Raw genomic sequence first — 16,384 nt, 5'->3', positions numbered from 1 at the left:
TGGCAGCCACACATAAGTAGATTCCTGTTGAATGCAAAGATAAGATCAACCCAACCAGACAACTGATGGGGGGGAGAAATGTGAGAGTGTGACCTTCTTAAATGGAAATGGAAATGTGGTCCCTTCTGATTGGAACAAAGAGTCCTAGAGAGTGGGAAACCGTGTGCCTGCCTTCTTTCTCTTCCAAATCTTCACCTTCTATATAGTGCATCTATTAATATGATGAGACAACTGTATTCTGTTAATACTAAGAATAGTAACCAGATAACTTTCTCATAGGCTGTACCTCAGTCTGCTCATGAACGCTGGGTAAGCCCTGTGTAGTCATTGACAATGGGCTCTACAGTCAGGGCCCATGCTGGACTTTCTGAGCCTGTTAACCTACAGCAGGTAGAAGTGGCAGAACCAGGGGAAGATCTAAATCTTAGTAGAAGTGAAAACACTTGGCCATAGAAAGTCATGGTCAAAAAGTATCTAAGGGTAAGGCAAGACCATAAAATGGAAGAAAGAATTGAGGCTAAAAATAAGTCTATGCATGAAGCCCACCATGCAGTGTGGTTGCCCAGAATTAACCCCCCTAACCCCAGCCTTCCATCAGCTTTCCCAATGAACTTGGGGCTTATAAGAAGGTTGGTCCAGAAGGAGTCACACATGGACCCCAAGAGGGAGGATTGCAAAGATCCCCAAAAACATTCCTGGACAACAGCTTTCTTGCTCTGTGAAATAGAGGGCTCTGGAGGAAATTAGAGTCAGGTAAGAGAATCAATTCTCTCAGAATCTTTTGGGTCAGGCATCATTTGAAGATATCTGAAGCTCCCAGAAAGGTCACTCTAAGGAAAGAGACCTCCCATAACTTAATTTCCTTTTGTTACAGTGTGAGCTTTATTTTCTCCCACTCTCACCTCCCCTCTATCTCTTTCCCAGGCCTGCCAAGTCCTGTTTATTAAAAGTGTTGTGTCCAATTTACCCAGCTTTTAATTAAGCTGTCAAGTTGAAATGGGATTGTCTCCTGGGAAGCGAACAAAAATTTTATGGTCATTTAATTTTTGCTTAAGATTAAAAATCCTACTTCTGGCATGCTTAAAATTATTAATGAGATCCAGGAATTCTTGCCCATTTGTGTCCATTACAAGACATAAATCATTAAGCTCAATTAGGGCTAAGGGAAACGTGTGAAGTTACAGCTGGAGGTTGTGTTTAGTCACGTCTATTCAAAGCAGCCAAGTGATGAAGATATGACCATCAGGGGGGCAGGTGGGGAACAGAAGGACAGAAGGGGGAGATAGCAGATGGCCGAGTTAGGGATAAAGGAATGGACACAAAGGGAGGAATGGAAAGAGAGAACGTTAGAATAGCCAAAGGGTCAAGGAATAAAGTTCCTATAGAAGACCAGGGTGAACAGAAAGGAGGGAAAGGAATAGGGAGGTGAATTACAGGAGGTAAGGGACATATTTGTAGTTCTCACCAATAGTTGTGATTCTCCTCTTCTTCCAAACACAAGGGAAGATTATACATCCCTGGCCCCATGAAATTAGGCATGACTATGTGACTTCCTTTGGCCATTCAACTGAGAGCAGAAGTGATATGTGTGAGCATATCATAAGTGAAAGCACTTAAAAGCACTAATTCCCCTTGTTTCCTCCTCTGCTAGAGTGTTGAGATTGTGATGTCATTCACCTAATTTACTCTCTGTCAGTCTGGACTCCTGAGTGACTAGGACGGTGAGAACCCTCCCGTGACTTACTTAAAGTATACAATATGACTGAGAAATAAACCTGTATTGTTTTAGGCCACTAAGATAACAGAAGTGTTTGTTCCTTCATCATAATTCAACTATTGAGACTGACACAGGTGGGTTGAAAGCAGAGATACTGACCTGTAATAGGGAGAGGCTGTGGACAGGCCAGGTAGAACCAGAAAGCATTAAGAGTGAGGACATGTGAGAGACAAAATCTGAGCAAAATCTGAATTCTCAGTCCCGGGACAATGTTTTGCATAGAATGGATATGTAGAATGGAATCAAATGGACATGAATCAAAGTTCTTTCTATATTTCTAATCATATGCTGTTTGCATGGTAGATGGTAGATCTTTCTCAGCTCTCAGTATAAAGGTTCCAGTTTCTCCCCAAAGAGAGACTTCTGGATAACAAATCTCCCCATTATCAGGCCCACCTTTGGAGGAAGTAGGGCTGGAGAGATCCACAATGCTCACAACCTCATCTGCTCCAGCCAATATTCACCTTCTGTGCTTCTACCTTATATCCCTCCCCTCGAGACCTCTCCTATGTTCCTCTAAGCTTACTTCCCCTTGCTTGGTCTTCCCAAGACCAAAATTGGCCCCAAGATTGTCCACATACTTGAAACTTTAGGTCCTGACAGACCCCTGGGGCAGTGTTATTTCCCTGCAATGAAACTTCAACCAGACTGTATAGATAGAGCAAGGAACATAATGATTGGCACACATTGACAACTGTTAGCTCCCACCTTCCCTCTGGAAGATGCTTCTCAGGAACTTTCCAGATATCCTAATCTAGCAATCCCTTGTCAAGATGGCTTTGCAGCTCAAGGAGAAAAGAGAGAGAAGTTGATGGGAAGGTTCAGCTTCAACCCAGACCAGGCTCCTTATGATCAACAGAGAAATTAATAATGTATGGTCCAGAATGGACTTCTGACCCAGACACAAGTAGACAGATCTCTAAAGTAGCTCAGGTCTGCATATTTTGTCCCATGCTCACACAAAATTTTGGGGAGGTAAACTAGCGAGGTAGATAGGGTCCCAGGCTTATCTGAAAAAGGCTCATTTTTCTATTTCCCAAAGACACAAGTTATCAAGTGTAGGATGGGGCAGAGTGATGGCCACACTGAACAGAGGTCACTTTTTGGCACTGCCTACTGCTATCATGGACACACACACACACACAAACACACACACACACAAACACACACACAAACACACACACACCCCTCAGGAAAGCCCAATCATGGGCTTTCTACCCATGCCTGTCTCTCCAATAGAAATTCCTGAAAGCTGGGGAAGGGACACATATCATGCGATGTGGCAAAAATGTAATCACACTGAAGACAGAAGCTGCTTCTCAGTCACCTTGGGGCTCCAGCACTGTCCCTGCACATGATGGCCAGCATGAACTGGAGAAACAGGTCAGACCATGATCTAGATGGGATTTTTAAAATCTAACTCCACCTAAGGATGGAGAGTGGGTTTTCTGGGTCAGAAGAGAGTGTAGACAAAAGGGGTGGAGTGGGATTGGGGTTGTAATCACTCAGGAGCGCAAGGTCAAGCCTTTCACCTTATTGCCTCCCTCCTCACACTCCAGTGTGTCTCTGCTTGACCTCAAGTGTGGGGGTCTCAGATGCGTGATTTCCTGAAGACTGTGCAAACAGGCTGCCAGAGATGCTTGAAGAGGACAGATTCCTAGTAGTGCCAGATTAGACAGAGTGGGTTTTATTATACAGATCCCAACACCAGTAGATAGAGAAGGGGCTCATGAAGGACAAGACCTTGGACCCAGAAAGTCATCAGGAACCATGGTGCCCATGACCCCACCTTATCTTCCCTGGACCCACCTGATCTCTCATCTCTGCCCATATCTGTGTATCTGTTTTCTACTTTCTCCCTCAAGCCTTGCAATCACTGCTTCCTTGGGTAAACAGTGGAAGGTGGCCACCATAAAATGGCACCATCACTCTTTGAACCTGCATCACCGGCAAGTGAGGCATCTGCAGTGAAGTGTTCAAGTCTTTGACTCCCAAATCCCCAGGGGAGAGGAATGTAGAGCCCTAAATTCTGGCACACAGGAGGAGATCAGTAAATGGTGACTTAATATGGATGACAGTAAGACTTGAGATGCAGTCTTTGTTCTGCCTCCGATGGCTGTGCAGTCCTGGACAAGTCACTTCATTACTGAAATCTCTGAAAATGGTGGCAATAGTGTTGGCCTCTGCTACCTCTCAAGGATGTTGTGAGCATCAGAGTTAAAAGGATACAAAAGTGTTCCATAAACTCTGAAGTTCCATGGATGTGAAGAAGTTTATGCCCTCTTTATTATGATCATCACCATTGTCATCATCACCACCATCATCATCATTATCACCGCCACCACGACGACCACCACTACCATCATCACCACTATCATAAACATCACCACCACCACCATCATCACCACCACCATCATCACTATGACTACCACCACCACCAATAAGGCCAATGCCATCTTGGTTTCCACAGGCTTCCAGAAGTCATGAGTCTGAAACTTTGTTTGTAAGATAGGCTCCCTCTTTTCACTCAGAGTGGCTTCCAAATCTTGCATTGCATTAACCTGGACTACTTCTAACTTATTCATTTATACACTCAACAAATATTCATTGAGAACCTGCTATATTCCAGGCTCTGTTCCAGATGTTGGAGATGTATCAGTGAATAAGATAGACAACTATTCCTAATCTCATGGATTTTACATTCTACTGTGGGAGGGGGAGAGAAATAATGAATAAGAGGCATGATATATAAGTAAATTACATGATATGTTAGAAGGTGGTCAAGCCATGGAAAAACAAAAACATAAAGTAATATCAGGTGCCCAAGGAGAGAGAGCAGACAGAGGTGTCTCCCTGTGCCTTCTCTACAGCCTATACTGTCCCCCACCATTGTGGAAAACTTCCTAGCCTAAGATTTCTTTTTTCACTGTGATCTTCATTGAGAAGGTCATTATTTAGCAAATATAAATCACTGTGACCAAAAAAAAAAAAATCCGATTAAAAAGAGATCTAAAAATAAGGTACAGTGAATTAGTAAATTATTCACAATAAAACTGGGATCTCAACCAACATGAAGAGTACAGTGAAAAAGTTATAGAGCCAGAGAAATGCCCTAACGAGGCTCCTCTAGCAAGACCTTGAGCTGTGCCTCGAGCTTTCTCACTCACCAACCAGATACCAACAGGGCATTGCCTTTTTACCTCAGGGGCCCAAAGGCCTTCCCCTGGCTTTGGCCTATCGCAGACCCCAGGGCCATCTCCAGTCAAAACAGAAAGTAAGTCCAATGTGTTCTTGTAGCCCCATATCCCTCACCTCACTTTCCTCTGGTTGTCTTTCCTCTAGTTTCTTTGCACTCCCTCCGACCTTGTTATCTCTTATCTTTAGTCTGTCTCCTATTTCCACCTACACTTACACTCCACTAACATTTATTGAGCACCTACTATGTACCAGCCCCCATTTTAGCCACAGGGAATACACAGCTGAGTGACACAGGGCCTGTACAGAAGGAGCTCACATCCTTAGATGGACAAGTAAATAGACCCTCACAAATAGCCAAGATTAGTGCTTTGACAGGGACCATGCAAAATGTGAGGTGAGAAATATGAGAGGAGAAGGTATATCCCAGAGAAATTTGGTAACAGATGCAGTCCCTGACCCAGCCCTCTCTGGAAGTGGGTGCATCCTCTAAACAGCCCTGTGTTTGTATCTGTCATCATCTTTTCCACTCTACATTGTAATTGTGTATTTTCTCATCTGCCCCCCAGACAGTGAGCAGTCTAGGCAGGACCTGTGCTGCCTTAATAGTCCTTGTAGCCCAAGCCCATAGCACAGAGTGATGACTCAGAATGTTATAAGTTCCTGTGCTCAATGACATTTGTGCTGAGCTTTGAAAGATGAGTCAGAGTTCAACAGGTGGGGGAGGGAAGAAAGAATACATTCATTCATACTAAGCTCCAGGATTTACAGTGCCTTCGTCCCCACTCCCAGCTATGGGGATGAGAGCCACAAATTAACAGAAGGAAGAAACCATTAATGGTGGACTGGAGCAGGCAGTGGGGGAGGGTAGGTGAATTTCCCAATAATGGCCCCCTCATTGAAGTTGCCACTGATATGTTTTCAGTGTGTGTGAAAGATTGCTAGAAAGATGGTCTAATTGTGTCCCCATGATGAGAAATGCTACCAGTCCTCCATCTTACCCTCGATATGTGATCCAGGGCCAGCCCTAAACCCACAAATGTCTGTAAATTATTTGGAGAAGTTTCTGTCAGTGAAACAATGAGGTAAAGCACAGAAAGTGTGAGCTTAGTAGTCACAAAGACCTGGATCCAATCCCAACACCACCACTTCCCAGCTATGGGTCCCTGGGAAAGTCACTTAATCTTTTTGACCTCAGTTTCCCACATCTATAAAACAACGAAAATAATCATAATACCTAGTTCATGGACTTTTATAAAGCTTGAATGAGACAGCATGCATATATGTGCCTAGTACATTTCAGGTGCTCAAGAAATGTGAAATGTCACCCCTGGTTCCTGTTGTATCACTTTGAGTTTCAGAGCCATAACTGTTAAAATATTTCATTTTCTATTCAGCAGAAATGAGAGGGGTTTTGGGGTGCAGCAATGAAAGCTTTGACTCCGTATCCTGAGTTCTTCTAACCCTATGGGTCAGTTACTTGCTGTACAGCCTTGGGCAAGGCATTTCCCCACTCTGGGGATTCTATCTTCATTTGTAAAATGAGAGATGCCACTTACATTCCTTCCCATTTCAAGTTCTAGCTTTCTCTAGTTGTGAAGGGATCCACATAGGTAGGGAAATTACATAATATGTTAGAATTCCAGTTGAATTCTAATGTTCTCCTCCAGTTGAGGACAAAGTGCAAACAAAAGCTTGAAAGTAATTCAAAAGTCCTACAGATTGCATTCCCAACCTCTCTGCCCTTTGTTATGAATACTTACCATGAGCCAGGCCTCACATGGTCATTTGCTTATTTAATCATCATCACAACCTAGTGTTCCCATTTTCTAACTTCTGAAACTGCACTTTGAGGTGAAGAGGTTAAACACATTGGTCAAGATTTCGCAGCTACTAAGTGTTAAAATCTGGGGTTTTTTCTCCATATTACCAGACCCCTGATGGGAAATGCCTACACATTATTACCTTCACTCACATCGACATTCATCTAGCCTGTCCAGCTCCAGACCCTACTTCCCTTGGTCTTCCTCTTCATAAGTTAAAATCAGAGGTAGAACTCCCAACATATGCCCAAAGAGGCAGCTAACAGATTGGGACAATTAGAGTGAATGACAAGAGAGTGGAGGTCTAGCTGGGCATTTGTGCATAATAGACCTTCAATATATCTTTACTTAATGAATAAGTGAGTGAATGGGAGATGGATGGCTGGATGGATGGATGGACGGATGGATAGATAGATGAGAAGATAGGTGGGTGGATGGATGGGAGTACTATGAAAGTAAGAATTTAGACTTTTATCCTTTTGTATATCTGCTTCAAAAAAAAAACATAACTCACCTATACAAGCATGAGAGGAAAACTTAAGATATTGCTCTAAGCCTCTAGCATGTTTCCAGGCAGGACTGGCTCTAAGGTGAGGCAAGGGAGGTGCCTAAGATACAAAATATAAGGAGACACTCTCCTCCTAAATTTTGCCTCCCTAGATACATTCCTTGCCTCACCCTAGTCCCGGTCCTGTCTTCAAGATTATTTCCCTTCAGGTCTATTCTACTCCCTAACTTCTCCCCTCCTTTCCTGGTTTGCATTATTCTGACCTTCACCTCTGTCTCTCTAGCATAGTGTTTGTCAGCCCTGGCTGCACCATAGAATCATCTGAGAGGCTTTTAAAAAAAATACACTTTTGGGAGCCCAGGCAAACTAACTGAAGCAGAAACTCCAGTGGTAGGGACCAGGTATCCAGGCATCAGCATTTGTTGAAAGCCACCAGCTCCACCCTGCAGCCAGAGCTGAGAGCCACTGCTCTACCCTCCTGATGGGCGACCCAATTTTGGGCTGTTTTTTGCATCATTGTTCTCACCTGTGCTACCCTCTGTAACAGATGCTATGGAGCAGGTTTCCCTCTGCTCCTACCGAGCTCTTCCAAGGATGATTAGTGAAACATCTCTTCCATTTTTACTCACAGTCCTTCACTCTGGGATGAAGACAAGTCCACAGAGACCAGACTCAAGAGTAATAATATAAAACATAATACCATTTATTAAAGGCTTATAGTCTGCCAGAGGCTTGCTAAACTCTTAACAGGTATTTTACTTATCATCACATTAACCCTATGAAATAGGTTCCGTTTTGGAAATGAGGAAAGACAGACACAGAAAGGTAAAGGAACTTACCCAAGATTACACAGCGAAAAAATGGGAAAGTTGGAATTCAAATGCAAGAGCAAGATCCCCAGACCCTTCACTGCTGTGTGCTTTGTCTACGTCACCAAGGTATTATCTCAGTCAAGCCTGATCACATGGAGTCTTAGAGACCATGGTTGTATTCTTTGTCTTGGTACAGAGTGGCAAGTTGAGCCTACTTTATGGACATTCCAGGTGGGCCTGGCTACCTCTGAATCCTAAACTGGCCTGCTTAGGTCACCCGTTGGAACCCTTTTTCAGCACATACATTCTCTCATTTTATTCTCTCCACAATCCCAAGAGACAGGTATTGCGATCTCCCATTTTTTTTAGTTTAACTTACCCAAGGCCACAAACTAGTCAGTAGTTGAAATTCTGAGTCATATCTCTTAGATAGGAAAGTTCAAGCTTTTCCCTCTACAGCAAATTAGAAAAGTTGCTATGGGTCAACGGTCAGAGAAGGCTCTTGGAGGAGGTGAGAATTAAGCTGGGATGTGCAGACACAGTAGAGTTCGAATATGTGGAGGGAAGAAGGGAGGGCTTTCTAAACAGGAGGAACGACGAGCAATGGCATGGAAGTGGGACTTAGTGGAACATTAAAGATGTGGTGAATAGCATGTTTTGGCTTGCACAGGTAATTTATATAATGCTGCAGTGGGATTGGAGCATGCACTGAGGCATATTGGGAAGGTTATTGAAAGCCACGTGAAGGAGCTTGGGCTTTATTATGTAGGCATCAGGGAGTCACTGAGTAGGCAAGCAATGGGTACAAAGCAGTGTTAATAGAGTAGAAATCATCAGGATGAACTGGACAGGGGAGCAAGGAGTGAACCAGGAGTTGAGTTTAGAGGTGATCACAATAGGCCACATAAGAGATCAGGAGACCTCTTGGGACCCTGAACTTGGTATGGTGGCTGGGAAAATGGAAAATGAGGAAGCGATATGAGAAATCTAACAAAGAGAATTCTTCAGGGTTCGTCTACTGATTAGCTGCGGGGAATAAAGTAATGAGATACATTGAAGATAACTCATTAACCATCGAGTGTCTGCTGCAGGAACAAGAGCTGCGAAGGTAGCATTCACAGTCCCTGCTCCTATAAAGTTTCTCATGCAGAAAGAGATACCCATAGGTTAAAAAAAAAGTCATTATAGCTCAGGTGATAGTTACTATTGTAGAGGCATCCAAAGGCACAACTTTAGATTGGGGTGCCTTGGCTCCTGTATCAAAGATGCAGCCAATGAGGACAACTTCAAGCTCACTGTGGCTCAGCCCTGTGACATCAAGGAAGAAGTGATGACCTCAGCAGTGGGCTGACTTGGAGGAGATGGATTGATCATACTGATGATTAGGGGAAGGGCCTTCCAAGAAGAGAGAACAGCACGTACAAAGGCATAGAGGTGTTCTGTGGTGGGACATGTTTTAAACTCTTAGATTTTGATGCTGAATAAATTGGAAAAGAGCAGAACAGAAATGGGGAAGTCCAGAGGGAACAGTTTTAAGGAAAAGAACATGAGTGTAGTAGTTTAAACCTCAGATTTTGGAATCAAAAGGACATAGATCTCTTTCTAGTCATGGAATATCAGATTAGTCACTCTCCCTCTCTGCGCCTAGTTTTCTCATCTCTGAAATGTGAACTGTATTACTTACAGCACAGTGTTCTTGAGAGAATTAATAAGAAATATAAATAGAGCACCTAGCATAAGAACTGGCACATATATTAGCTCACTAAATTATAGTTGTGGTTGTTCTTATCATCATTGAATTTAAATGGCAATCACATGTCAATGAGAATGCTCATCGGGCAGTTAGATATGGGGGAACTAGTCAACTCAAGGTCAAAGCATTAAAGACATGGTGAATAGCATGCTTTAGCTTGCACAGGTAATTTATATAATGCTGCAGATAGATTGGAGGGAATATGATCCTCCAAGCCCCAAGAATCATTTCATTAAAGAGCCTGGATTGCAGGAAAAGGGCAGAGACAAAGAACTGAGTATCTGGGTTATTGTAAATGTTTTTCTTGGTTCCGAGGGAGGACTAAGAGCTGGCCACTGAGAGAGAAGGTGGGACCAAATCTCTGTGGTTTCATGCAAACCAAAGGAGGTGACAATTCAGGTAGGTCAGGATCAAATACATAACCAAGAAGTTTCTAGATAAAATTTGGGAGAATAATTTCTATGCAATGACTAGTCCTGATAAAGTTGTAGGAGATCAGAATCAGAGTAGGAAGAAGAGAGTAGATGGAGGAAACCAACTTGAGAAAAGCAGGTGACCTGAGTTCTAGGACCCACTCTGCAAATGACAGCATTCTTTTGGGAAGGTCAGACACTCCTTCTATTCCTTTTTCCTCATCTATAAAATGAAGATGGTAGACAAGATTACCTCTAAATTCCTTTCCAGCTCTCAGATTCTAAGCAGCAGATCAGGATGTGGGTCACTATGGAGAGAAATTGGGAAAATGTGCTAGAGATGTTGCTGTAGAGAGATGTGTAGAGACATCTCAGATGTCTCAGCAACATCTCTAGAACATTTCCTCCTTCCTTCTCTACCTGGCCACTGCTACTTTTTTGGAGGAAGTAACATGCGGTAGGCAACCTCTGAGTCAGTCCCAAATGATCTCTGCCTCCTGTAATCATGCCCCTGTGTAATCCCTTTCTCTTGAGTGTTATGGACTGGCCTCCTAGTTACTTGCTTCTAATGAATAAAAATATGGTATAAGTTATAGATGTCACTTCAGAGATTACAAAGAGACTCAAAGGGTCTGTGAGTTACAGATAGACTATGGCTTTCACTTTGCATGGTCTTACATGCTTTCTCACTCACTCTGAGGAAAGCCAGCTACCATGTGCCCTGTGCAGATGTCTTTGTGGCAAATAACTGAGGGAGGCCCCTTGTCAATATTGAGTGAGGAATTTAACAGTCTTGAGAAACTGAGTCCTGCTAACAACCACAGAAGTCCCCCTCAGTTTAGCTTTCAGATGAGACCACAGCCCTGTCTGATACTTTGCAGTTTGCCAGAGACCTTGAGGCAGAAACACCCAACTAAAGTGGTCTTAGATTCCTGGATTCCACAGTAACCATGAGATAATAAATATTTGAGTTCTCAAGCCACTAAATTTTAGGGGTGATTTGTACACAACAATACATAATTACAAACTATGTGACTACAAACAGAACAACAGAGCGATGTTTTTAAAGAAAAGGAGGAGTTAACTAGAGAAAGAAAAGAGACATATGAAGAGAGCATTTGAGGAAGAAGCAATGGCATGAATGAATCTCAGGCTTGGGTCATGATTCTCAAGCTCCCACACAAAGCCCAACACAGAGTTGTTTCTTCATATTCACTTGATGAAGTTTATTGTGGTTAACTCGCATTGTCACTTCCCCACAATCCTTCAAAAATGTTACTGTGTTCAACTGTCATTTCCCCAAACTCATCATATAATTCCTGTTTATAAATAGTTTGCCATGTCTTGTAGGGTTTTCGGAACGTATGTCAGTAGGGGCACCTAGGTGGCTCAGTCAGTTAAGTGTCCAACTTTGGCTCACGTCATGATCTCACAGTTTATGGGTTCGAGCCCTGTGTTGGGCTCTGTGCTGACAGCCCAGAGCCTGGAGCCTGCTTTGGATTCTGTGTCTCCCTCTCTCTCTGGCTCTACCCACTTTCTCTCTCTCTCTCTCTCTCTCAAAAATAAATAAAATGTAAAAAAAAAAAAAAAAGAATGTATGTCAGGGCTACTGATTTGCATGCATGAAGACATATGAGAATCTTTTTGTCAGAGGCTATTATGATATGTGCTTTACAAACTTCTTCTTTGATATTGTTCTACAGACAGATTTAACTAAGGGCTAGGTGTCTTAGTCCTTGAAGAGCTCTCATTAATTTCTTACCTAGCTTCATTTATAAAAACTAGCCTCATGTTGCCTTTGTACTGCTCATATATTTGCTGAAACTCTGCCCAGAAATTCTTCACATATGATCGATTTCCACTTGAGCCTAGAATGTACTAGCAGAATGAGGGTGATCTCCCTCTAGTATATATTAGTAAATCTCACCATATCCATTGTCTTCTTTGTCTGATGTTTACCTGCAGACTCTTCCGTCTCCTTTGCAGTTAAGTTGGGACCCAGGTAACTAGTTCTAGACAGTGAGCTATAAACAGGAGAGATTTGTTGTCCCATCTGTTTGAGGTTAGATAAGAGTGGGAGTGGATTCTTCTCGACCTCTATTCCCCTGCTGCAATGCCCATTGAGTAGATGAGTTGAGATGGGTGTATTGTAAGATGGAAGCAGCCGAGATTGCTGAGTGACCACATGGAGAACAAACCACCCTCACCTGGACTTTGAATTGGCAAGAAATAAACATTTTCCATGTTAAGTCATTGAAATTTGAGTTTATCTATTGCCACAACAGAGCCTTGCTTATACTGAGGGACCGCTGAGCTCACTGAGGTAGCCCTTTCCATGTAGTGAACTAGCCAAAAGCCATAAATGGCAACTCTAGCTAAAAATTCCTGGAAATGTGGTCTAAGCCATCACTGTTGAATGAGTGATCATTGCTGATGAAGGTCTACATCTTTAATAAAGGTGAAAATACCATCAGATGAATAATAACACATGGCAATTGGGGGCAGGGTAGTAAATAGTTATCTTCAGGAATGGCTGGAACTAGTCACCCCAATACCAAGAAGACTCTCTATCCACCTTCATTCTCTGCTTCTCTCTGGTATGGGCATCATTCATCCAGACTGACATTTCTGAAAAGCTAAAACATGCTGCTGGAAGCCTGGGGCCCATTCTCTGTGTTAATGAGTGGCTGAGAACAGCAGATATTCATTCTTTTACAGTCCTGGAGGCCAGAAGTGTCACTAAGCTGAAATGAAGATGTTGGCAGGGCCATGCTCCTCCAAGAGGCTCTAGGGGAGAATCTGTTTCTTGATTCTTCTGGCTGCTGGTGGCTACCATCATTCCTTGGCTCATGGTCCCATTCCTCCAATCTCTGCCTCAGTGATCGCATTGTCTTCTCTTCTTCTGTCTATAGTCAAACCTTCATCTGCCTTCCTCTTACAAAGATACTTGAGACTGTATTTAGGGCCCACCTGGGTAGTCCAGGATACTATCTCCCTCAAGATCCTTAAATTAATCACATCTGCAGAGTCTTTGCCTTATAAAGTAATACATACACTTTCTGATACATTTGGGATGGAGCATCGTTCTACCTACTATCCCTGGCTAGGAGGAAAAGGTCTGTCTACTGCCAGAACAATGAGGAAGAGGTTGTATAATGATAAAAATGATAAGGTTCTATGAAAGGAACTGTGATACACTCCAGTTAGTGTTTGACTGCTTAGCATAGTGCCTGTTACATGCTAGCCACTTGGAGGTCTTTATGGAAATGCCAAAGTGAAGGCCCTAATGGGAGTAGCCCAATGTGTTGGGCAGCCACCATGATCCAGGAGGGCCTAACTTGGGAAGGTTTCCAGACAGCTGAAGGCTGCTACCGAACTGTGTGGGAGCACCTGGACCTAGCCTTCCAGACCCCTGAAGCATACTGCCAGCAGGGGGTATTCTGTTCACTGGCCTACATGTGGCCCCTGAGCATCTGGGCCATGCAGCTGGCCCTGCAGCCGCAGCAGCATAAAAAGGCCTCCAGGCCAATAGCCTAACAGGGCACAGGACTAAGCACAAGGCCTAAACTTGGACCAAAGGAAGCCATGGCAAACCCAAAGTGAGCTCTCTGAACTGTCGGAGAGAGGCTCTAACAGCCCAGCCTCCAGCCTGGCCTTTCGTCTTCACCCCTCACCCCACCAATCTCCTGCAGCCCTGAGTCACCAAGATAATCATGCCCCTACCCAATCTGCCAGTTAAGAGGGGTTGAGGGTGACCCAGGAGTCAGAGTCACTTATTTATTTCTTCCCTCACCCAACCCCTCACTGCATGAAATGATTAAGGAAGTCAGTTGACTCCCCCAGGCCCATTCATGAGGTGGCAGACATACATGGGTACAAATAAAAGACCCAGAAAGCCAAAAAAAAAAAAAAAAAAAAACAAAAACTGAACTGAAATAAGGGTTGTGGCAGGAAATCTAACACACACACACACACACACACACACACTCATACAACTAAATGAGACCAGAGAGATGAGAAGGGCCTGCTCTTGTGAGGGACCCATGGACCACATTAAGGATGGTGATGGGATGGCTTAAAGGGCATAAAGCAGGGAGAGCATAATCAGAGAGCACTCTTTCTCCTGGTTGGAGCATGGTCTGGTGATGGGTGTAAGTTAGACGCCAAGGTGAGGGATGGCTGTATCTCGGACGAAGCGAGTGGCAGAGTTGATGGAGAAAAGTGCATGGATATAAACTCTGCCGACTAGGCAAAATGAGCAAAACTTAGGGATTGGTTAGCTCACCGCTAAGATGGAGAGATGTCAAGGCCTTCTGGGTTGTCAACTGAATATGCAGCAGTGTTAGTGGCGTCATTGACCAGAATATAATATGCACAAAGTACAAGGTGTGACAAGAGCGGGGGTGGGGGTGGGGGCGGGGGAAGGCGGTGAATCCAGCATTAGACATTTGAAGTAGAAAGCGAGTGTGAGGCAGCCACATGGAGAAGAAAAGTGAGTATTTGGAGACCCAAGTAGATCTCAAGAAGTGGGGGCGGAGATAGAAGTTTCTGTCATCAGCTTAGAGATGGATGTCGAAGATGCATGGCTATGGCAGAAAGCACTTCAGGGAAAACAGAGGGGAAAAATAATTCATTTTAGCTGAGCAAACACCTTCCTTGTTCCAGGTCCAGCTTGATACCAGGAATACAGAGATGAATAAGACACAGCGCCTTGGGTCTGTTAGATAATTAAATATAACGTGATAGATGTAGGAACAGACACCCACCAAGGGAGAGGTAGTGTGATCATCTCTGCCAGTCAGTTAGAGGCAGGTGGGATCCATGACCAACAGGTCAGTGGCCTGTTACCACTGTGGGAGCCCTTCTCTCACCACGCAGTGTCTTCCTTTATGAGGCCCTTGTCATCCCTCCTCACAGTCATCAACAGACCATGAGATGGGGATTTTTCTGCCCTTCCCACCCAGCCTTTGCCAACACAGACTCTATTTTTTTTTGCATCCTGTGGATCTTTCCCTGCAATAGAAATCCCCTTCCCAGCTCCCCTAGCAATGCTCCTCACCAAAACTTTGCAGAGTTGCAAAACTTGTGACTCCAGCAGGCCTCGTTAGAAAAGTGAAACTAATGAACCCGCTGTATTACGCAGCTGTCTCCATTAGTAATGAAATCCTTTTATTACAAGGGATTAGTTTAAAACATGTTATTAAACAGATCAAAATGAGCAATAGCAACGAAAGTCGTTAGAATGCAAGGCATATGAGAGAACAGCTTTCCCTCTGAAATAAGAGAAATCTGGCAGTTACGATTGGAACGATTTTGTTCGGGGGGGGGGGTGATGAGAGGGACGTGCACGAGGAATCATGGGATGCAGGGACCACAGCTACAGCTTAGAGGCTCACCTGTGACGAGGCAGGGATGGTGGAAAGAGCAGCCCCTGGTTCAACCCAAAGGCAAGGGCACAGGGGTTAGGGAGAGAGGGATGCACAGGCCACCAAAAACCCAGCAGAAGACAAGTTGTTCCATTTTGTATTCATAGTACAGTAACAGTGGCTACTATGTGTTGAGTGCTTACTGTGGGTTATCATTTTGCTAAGTTCTGCATATACATATATATATATGTATATATATATATATACAAATATATGTATACATATATATACACATATACATATGTGTGTATATATATATGTGTGTGTATACATATATATACACATATACATATATGTGTATATATATATATGTGTGTGTGTGTGTGTGTGTGTGTGTATATATATATGTGTGTGTGAGTATTTATTTATTTTGAGAGAGAAAAAAGAAACACTTGAGCAGGGGAGGGGCAGAGAGAGAAAGGGAGAGAGAGAATCCCAAGCAGGCTCCACACTATCAGCACAGAGCCCAGTGCAGGGCTTGAACTCACAAACGATGAGATCATGACCTGAGCCAAAGTCAGATGCTTAACCGACTGAGCCACCCAGGCACCCCTTGCACATCTTATTTAAATCCTTACAACAACCTATGCAAAGGGTAATGTTATCACCCCCATTTCACAGACAAGAAAACTGACCCTCAAGAGGTTCACGTCTTGCCTATCTCGCATAACTAGTAA

The 16,384-nt window shown here is 43.6% G+C and overlaps 1 protein-coding gene and 1 pseudogene across 1 annotated transcript in view; one reads left to right on the top strand and one right to left on the bottom strand.

Moving 5' to 3' along the window:
* Positions 1-4,176, bottom strand: part of LOC147574194 (THAP domain-containing protein 2 pseudogene) — a 28,976-nt pseudogene extending 24,800 nt beyond the window's left edge.
* The window catches only part of ASIC2 (acid sensing ion channel subunit 2), a 1,013,600-nt gene that overhangs the window by 637,066 nt on the left and 360,150 nt on the right, over positions 1-16,384 (top strand). The gene's annotated exons all lie outside the window — the stretch shown is intronic.

Source organism: Puma concolor, chromosome E1, assembly GCF_028749965.1.
Source record: "Puma concolor isolate L17-30 chromosome E1, mPumCon1.1.hap2, whole genome shotgun sequence".
NCBI classification, from domain to species: domain Eukaryota; kingdom Metazoa; phylum Chordata; class Mammalia; order Carnivora; family Felidae; genus Puma; species Puma concolor.
The sequence above is the reverse complement of the archived record's forward strand: the minus strand, read 5'-3'. Positions and strand labels throughout refer to the sequence as shown.